We start from the raw sequence: 7,796 nt of genomic DNA on the forward strand, positions 1-7,796 counted from the left end.
GGCTTCAGTCATGATCACAGAAAAGGGGAAACCACTTGTATTGGAACTTGAATTAAAACTATATCAGAAGGCTTGCTAACTCTAAGCAGAGTCTCTGAAGGCATTAAGATAATATAAAACATTGGCATATGTAATGCAACAAAATCTCCCTTATGAATAAATATAAAACTTTAAAAAACTTCTCTAAGCTTTTTTGGAACATGCTGATATCTTTCTAGATGTTTGTTGGATAAATTATAAAGCCATAGCAACAGAGGAATTATTTATGTTAATACAGCAGCAGATTTCTGAATGGTCCCTCCCTTATTACTGTGAAAACTCCAACCAGACCTATTTTCCCCTTCCTTCTGGGTGGAACAGAACAACATATCCCCTTGTAGGGAGGGAGTCCTTTCATCTGTGTATTGCTTTGACTCCCATATGGGTTTCTCCCAACCCTGCTATAAATCTAGGAGTCCCCCCAAGGACCTAATAGATAATTCAAGCACTGCTTATGCTGAAGGAGGAAGCATAGATCAACAATAATACTTGGAGTCTAATCAATTGCAGTGAGGAGGATCATGGAATTACTCAATAGGAGAAGTAGTATGTGAATATTAAGGCCCACCTTAAAGAAATGTCCCATTTGCAAATTGGCTAATGTGACCTACCCTACTTCATATAAATTCAGGGATTAAAAAGGACAAAATTGATTTTGTTCTCTCTTGAGAAAAATTTACACATATTTTCAATTGTGTTTGGTGTGGAGAAACACTGAGTTAAAAGTAATGAAAAAACTTCAATTGAATATTTTTAAAAAAACAACATGTTATTGCTCCATGAACTCAATTGCTTTTAACTTAAAACTCAATTAAATGAACTTAATTGTTTTTAAGTGTCTGATGACACTGTTCTCTTCACTTGGAGAGATTTTGCCCTCATTAGTCAGAAATGGGCTGATTTCTACAACATCTATCTTAGTACAAGCCTACCACAAATAACCAAAAATAACTTATACTTGGTGAGCATTTTCTTTGGAACACATACGTGTTTATCATTGCAAATATGTAGATTCGATCAAATTGCCAAATAATGAAGAGCCTATAAATAAATTACTCTAATCAGGTGGTGATATCTCAAAGTACTGCTCCTTAGAATATGATTCATAAAATATCTAAATATGTCATCTAGAGACACCTGCAGAAAATATCAAAATACATCATGACTAGTACATGAGGGGGTATCTGCCTCGACACATATATGTACACCTGCCATTGAATTGGACTTACACAATGTGGTAAGAAGCAGGGATCTCTTACTCTCAGATATTTGTAAGGGGAGGTGACCAGGAATAACTTACTCTCACCAAAATGTTAGAGATTAGTCATACTTGATCCAGGTCTTTTTGAAGAATATTCTGCAGGAAGACACACAGAGTACTTAAGCACCACAGGGACTATTCTCTTTCGGCACAAAAGTTAGCTTAATGCATCTCTTTCAAACTAAACCCTGGTTGGAAAGGCTGAATTTTGCAGGGAGAGACCACCAGTTTCTAAGTTTTACCACTGAGAATGAACCATTCTTTTTCTTAACCTGGCTGTGCACAATGTCTGGGGGGCTTTCCTTCTATGATTTACCTATAAGTAGTCAGTAGAAACTGACTAAGATATCTGGCCTGGAATAGATACATGTATGCTTATATTTTTAAACTATTGGAATTTCAGTTAAGTCATTTTTTTCTAACCACCAGAGAATCTTAAATATCAAAGTGAAATAAATATTCTCTTTTCTGGTTTATAAGACAGGCAACTTATCGTATAGATTCAATGTTTACCCTGTCCATCCATGTACAATGATTATTTAGAAATGGAAATCACAGGGCTTCCCTGGTGGCGCAGTGGTTGAGAATCTGCCTGCCAATGCAGGGGACACGGGTTCGACCCCTGGTCTGGGAAGATCCCACATGCCACGGAGCAGCTGGGCCCGTGAGCCACAACTACTGAGCCTGCGCGTCTGGAGCCTGTGCCCCGCAACGGGAGGGGCCGCGATAGAGAAAGGCCCGCGCACCGCGATGAAGAGCGGTCCCTGCACCGCGATGAAGAGTGGCCCCCGCTTGCCGCAACTAGAGAAAGCCCTCGCACGAACCGAAGACCCAACACAGCCAAAAATAAAGAAAGAAATAAATAAAGTAGCTATAAAATTAAAAAAAAAAAAAAAAAAGAAATGGAAATCACAGGCAAACAGATAGTTAAGTGACAGAGATCATATTTGGGTCTTGAAAAGTTGTTTCCCCTAACGAGCCTGGTGTTCCTTGGGAATAAGTTGGCACTTAAAACACTGCTATACCACATTTTATAGTGTGTATAATTTCAAGTACAATCAGTCATAGTTATTTGGGTGTACCTTACCAGCAAATTTTCAGAGTTGTTTTTGCTGTTTCCTACAGCAGGAGAATGGAGCCCAATAATACATGTTATTTATAAGGTACGTTTTTCTTTCCCCAATAGACATGGTTCTTTTCTGACTTTGCACTCTCCCTTTCTCCACTTTCTTACTCTGTAACCTTCCTCTAATCTTTCCACAATTGCACTATGTAATAGTAACACCTTACAACAACCTTGGACCCAGAATTGTCCCCCTTAAGCTCCTCTTGGCTACTTTCCAAGCACACAGTGAACTGCTGTCGTCAAACGGTCTTGGTTTCTTCTTTCTACTTCCTTTGCCATGTGCTTAATGCCAGTTGGTTTTATCATCAATCTTGTAATTAAAACCCTCCTTCATTGAATTTATAGCCTCTGCACCTCCCTGAGCAGTACATTCTTTCTGATCCTTTGAAAGTGATTCTCCTGATCTTGTAGCACTGCTGAATTTCTTGGATCCTCAAAATCTGCGTTCATGTCCACCAGCTGAAGGCTGGAAGGACAGATACTATGACATCTTCCAGGACAACTTCAAGGCTGAAGCCTCTAAGAAGAAAGGGCCACTTCCAAGCTGTAGGTTCATTTCTTTCGATAATGACAGGGTTATATTGCTTTCTAAATATGGTTGGAATAACAACAATAGCCACCAATACCAGGATCCCCCGGTAGCCCTTCCTCTTATTTCAGTTCCACCAGCGCATCCCCTAAATAAACGCAAGCCCACACATCTTTAATAAATTTGCATTTCTGGTAGGGAAGAGTCTTCTTCCCCTACCTTCTCTTCCTCTCCTCTTCATATGGGCTTGAGACAGGTAGCACATCAACATACCAGCAAACTGTCGGCAATATCAGCGAAGGGTCTGTTTATTTCACAGACCTCTAAGAATCCAAAACATCTATATAAAATCTTCTCAGGTGGGGAATTCAAGAGTGGAAATGTAGGGGGTAGGAGCAAGACTTAAGAAGATCTCCTGGAAGTGGAGGAGATGATAGGAGAGAAAGGTGGGACTCCCTAATGCCCATTGAAGGAGAATTTTGGACTCATTGATGATTTGATGGGGAAAAATAAAGCCAGGTTCGTCACATCCCCTTGACTCTGTGCTAGAGTGACTGGCTAGCAGCAAAATCTGATTTCTGGTAATGACCTTCCTTATACCTTCCCAAATGCTGTTTCATAAAACGAGGCTATAGATTTTTTATCAAATATATTGGGGGAACCAGGGAAAGAGTTTATATCATGCACCTTTATGAAATTTCAGATAGTTGTCAAACACTCTGTTTTTCAATGAAGAATTCTTCTCATGTTATCAATCCTTTCTTCTCCTTCTTCACAGAAATTATTTTTCAATACTACCGCAATTATCCTTAGATACCCAACTCATCCTCATCTTGGTGCCCCACTTAGCTAAATAAAAGACTAGTGGTTAAGTCAAAAAGCAACAATCTACTCTTGTTAAAAATCCATGCCCCCATGAGAATCTTTCCCTCACCCTACTGGCTTTTCAAAGTACTTTATCCAAGAAAAATGATTCCTATATATCTTACACATCATTTTATTGAAATGTTACTGCAGTGCTAGGCCTTTTATATACATGTATAATATTACATGTTCAGATTTAGTAGAGAATGCCAGACGACTTTCCAAAGTGGTTGCAACAATTTACATTTTTACCAGCAATATATGAGAGTTTCTGTTGCTCCACATCCTCATCATTTTTTATCATCACCCTTTAATTCTGACATTCTAGTGAATGTGTAGTGGTACATCATTGTGGTTTTTATTTAAACTTCCCTGATGACTAATGATGCTGCACACCTTTAAATATGTTTATTCTTCATTAATGTTTTCTTTTATTAAGTGCTTATTCAAGTGTTTTGCCTATTTTATCTATAGGGTTTTCTCTTTTACTGATATTTAGTGGTTCTTCGTGGATTTTGTATATGAGTCCTTTGTCAGTTAAAAATTTTGCAAACGTATCCTACTCTTTGGCTTACCTTTTCACTCTCTTAATGATATAATTTGATGGTCAGAGTTCTAAATTTGAATGTATTCCAATCTATCAATCTTTTCATTTAATGGTTAGTGTTATTTGTCCTATTTGAGAAATCTTTGTTATTCCAATTTCATGAATATATTCTACTATGTTATATTCTAGAAGCTTTACTGTTTTACCTTTCACATTTAGATCTACAATCCACCTTGAAATTATTTTTGTATAAATGTGAGGTTGAGGTCAAGATTCATTTTGTCCTTTATGGATATTCCATTGACCCAGAAGGATTAATTTAAAAAAATACTTCTTATTACTCTGCAGTGTCACCTTTGTCATAAATCAAATGTCCATATATGTGTGGGCTTATTTCTGGACTCTGTTCTATTGCTCTATTTGTCTACCCTTTTGAAAAGACCAAACTATCTATTAATGTACTTTTATAAGTCTCACTATCTGATGGCATCAATCCTCTTTGTTCTTCTTTAGGATTGTCTTGGCTGTTCTTGGCTCTTTGCACTGCTTTGTAGAGTCAGCCTGTCAATTTCCACAAGAGAAGAAGAAGAAGGAGGAGAAGGAGGAGAAGGAGGAGAAGGAGGAGAAGGAGGAGAAGGAGAAGAAGGAGAAGAAGGAGAAGAAGGAGAAGAAGGAGAAGAAGAAGAAGAAGAAGAAGAAGAAGAAGAAGAAGAAGAAGAAGAAGAAGAAGAAGAAGAAGAAGAAGAAGAAGAAGAAGAAGAGGAAGAGGAAGAGGAAGAGGAAGAAGAGGAAGAAGAGGAAGAAGAGGAAGAAGAGGAAGAAGAGGAAGGAGGAGGAGGAGGAGGAGAAGGAGGAGAAGGAGGAGAAGAAGGAGAAGAAGGAGAAGAAGGAGAAGAAGAAGAAGAGGAAGAAGAAGAAGAAGGAGGAGGAGGAGGAGGAGGAGGAGGAGAAGGAGAAGGTGAAGGAGAAGGAGAAGGAAAAGGAGAAGGAGGAGAATGTACAGAGATTTTGATTGGTTGGATTGCAATCTATAAATCAATTTGGAGAGAACTGACATCTTTAAAATATTGAATCCTCCAGTCCATGAACTTAGCAAATTCCTCCATTTGCTTTCTTCTGTTTCAACGTTTTTCAATAATACTTTGTAGTTTCCTGGGTAGAAGTCTTGTTTGATTAATTCCTAGGTAGTTTATGTTATTGTAAATGGTATCTTTTTCAATTTTTTATTTACAATTGCTTTTTGGTAGTATATTGAAATAAAACTGATTTTTGCACACTGAATTTTTAAAATAAATTTATTTATTTTATTTATTTATTTTTGGCTGCGTTGGGTCTTCTTTGCTTTGCGTGGGCTTTCTCTAGTTGCAGCGAGTGGGGGCTACTCTTCATTGCGGTGCATGGGCTTCTCATTGCAGTGGCTTCTCTTGTTGTGGAGCATGGGCTCTAGTCACGCAGGCTCAGTAGTTGTGGCACACCGGCTTAGTTGCTCCGTGGCATGTGGGATCTTCCCAGACCAGGGATCGAACCCATGTCCCCTGCATCGGCAGGCGGATTCTTAACCACCGTGCCACCAAGGAAGTCCCGCACATTGACTTTACCCATTGAATTTGCAAAATTCACTTATGAATTATATTTATCTATAGATTCTTTTGTGTTTCTACATACACATTAATGCAGTTAATACATTTTCATAAATATGTGTATGTGTATATGTATATAATTCAAATATCTGCTGTGAGACTGCAGCAAGGGGATGCCTCACATGTGACTAATCTATCAGCTTTGATTTCCACTCAGCAGGCACTCTGTTCTTTCCTCCTTTTTTGGATCCCCTTTGTCTACATTTGCTGCCTGTAAAGCTACTCAGAAAAGCATCACCACTGACACCACCTATAGTGTCAAGTAGGCTGTCTCTAGATGCTTCTAAGATGCCCAGTCTTTGGTGTATCAGACCTGTACATGGTCCCATGAAGAGGTAAAGGGCCTCCCTACTCTGTGTTACACTGTGTTGTCTGGGTTCTAAAGCCAACTTGCTTGTACCCCGAGTTTCAGAGCCTTTCTTTCTGGCCACGCCTGCCCGCGCAGCTTGTAGAATCTTAGTTCTCTACCAGGGATGGAACCTGGGCCCGGCAGTGAAAGCGCCAAGTCCTAATCACTGGACCACCAGGGAATTCCCCAGAGCCTTTCTTGAATGTTCCCTGCAACTTCTAGCTTTCTCATCCTCTCTAACCACAAGAGGTCACTCAGTCCACAGGGTTGGGGACACATTCTATATCATCACCTTTATCCTCTTTCTTCATCTCTTTTGGTCCTCTCCCCATAATTAAAACAAAACAAAACCCTCTCCTAGTTTATGAATGTAGGCAAATGGACACTGGATTGTGCAAAATGGAGGGTGGACAGGGAGCTCATTATACTATACTAACTGCAGCCAACATAAATTTTCCATTATAATTTCACAACAGTAAAATCTACAGTCTTTTGATTTACTTGTCCCTTCTTAGAATGGTGTGTGTGTTGGGGGTGGAGGAATGTGGGTACAAATACACAGGAAGTAGGATAATGGAAGAGGGCTATTTTATTTTATTTATTTATTTTTATTTTTGGCTGCATTGGGTTTTCATTGCGGTGCATGGGCTTTCTCTAGTTGTGGCGAGCGGGGGCTACTCTTTGTTGTGGTGCGTGGGCTTCCCATCGTGGTGGCTTCTCTTGTTGCAGAGCACGGGCTCTAGGAGTGTGGGCTTCCGTAGTTGTGGCTCACGGGCTCTGGAGCGCAGGCTCAGTAGTTGTGGCGCATGGGCTTAGTTGCTCCACAGCATGTGGGATCTTCCCGGACCAGGGATCGAACCCATGTCCCCGGCGTTGGCAAGCAGATTCTTAACCACTGCACCACCAGGGAAGTCCCAAGAAGAAGACTATTTTAAATGCAACTGTAAATAGACTAAAGAGACTGGGATTTCTTTTTTTTTTTTTAATATTATTTATTTATTTATTTATTTATTTATATTTTTGGCTGTGTTGGGTCTTCGTTTCTGTGTGAGGGCTTTCTCTAGTTGTGGCAAGCGGGGGCCACTCTTCATCGCGGTGCGCGGGCCTCTCACCGTCGCGGCCTCTCTTGTTGCGGAGCACAGGCTGCAGACGCGCAGGCTCAGTAGTTGTGGCTCACGGGCCCAGTTGCTCCGCGGCATGTGGGATCTTCCCAGACCAGGGCTCGAACCCGTGTCCCCTGCATTGGCAGGCAGATTCTCAACCACTGCGCCACCAGGGAAGCCCCGACTGGGATTCTTTTAACATGATAACTCACAGAAGTTATGTTCAAATGCCAGATTGATGGGGATGGCTTCCTTCACCCTATCTTCCTTCTACACAGATTTAAAGATCTTTCCATCTTCCATGAAAAAACTAGATGGAACAAATGGCAAACAACCTG

The sequence above is a fragment of the Balaenoptera acutorostrata genome, chromosome X (assembly GCF_949987535.1).
Source record: "Balaenoptera acutorostrata chromosome X, mBalAcu1.1, whole genome shotgun sequence".
NCBI lineage: Eukaryota > Metazoa > Chordata > Mammalia > Artiodactyla > Balaenopteridae > Balaenoptera > Balaenoptera acutorostrata.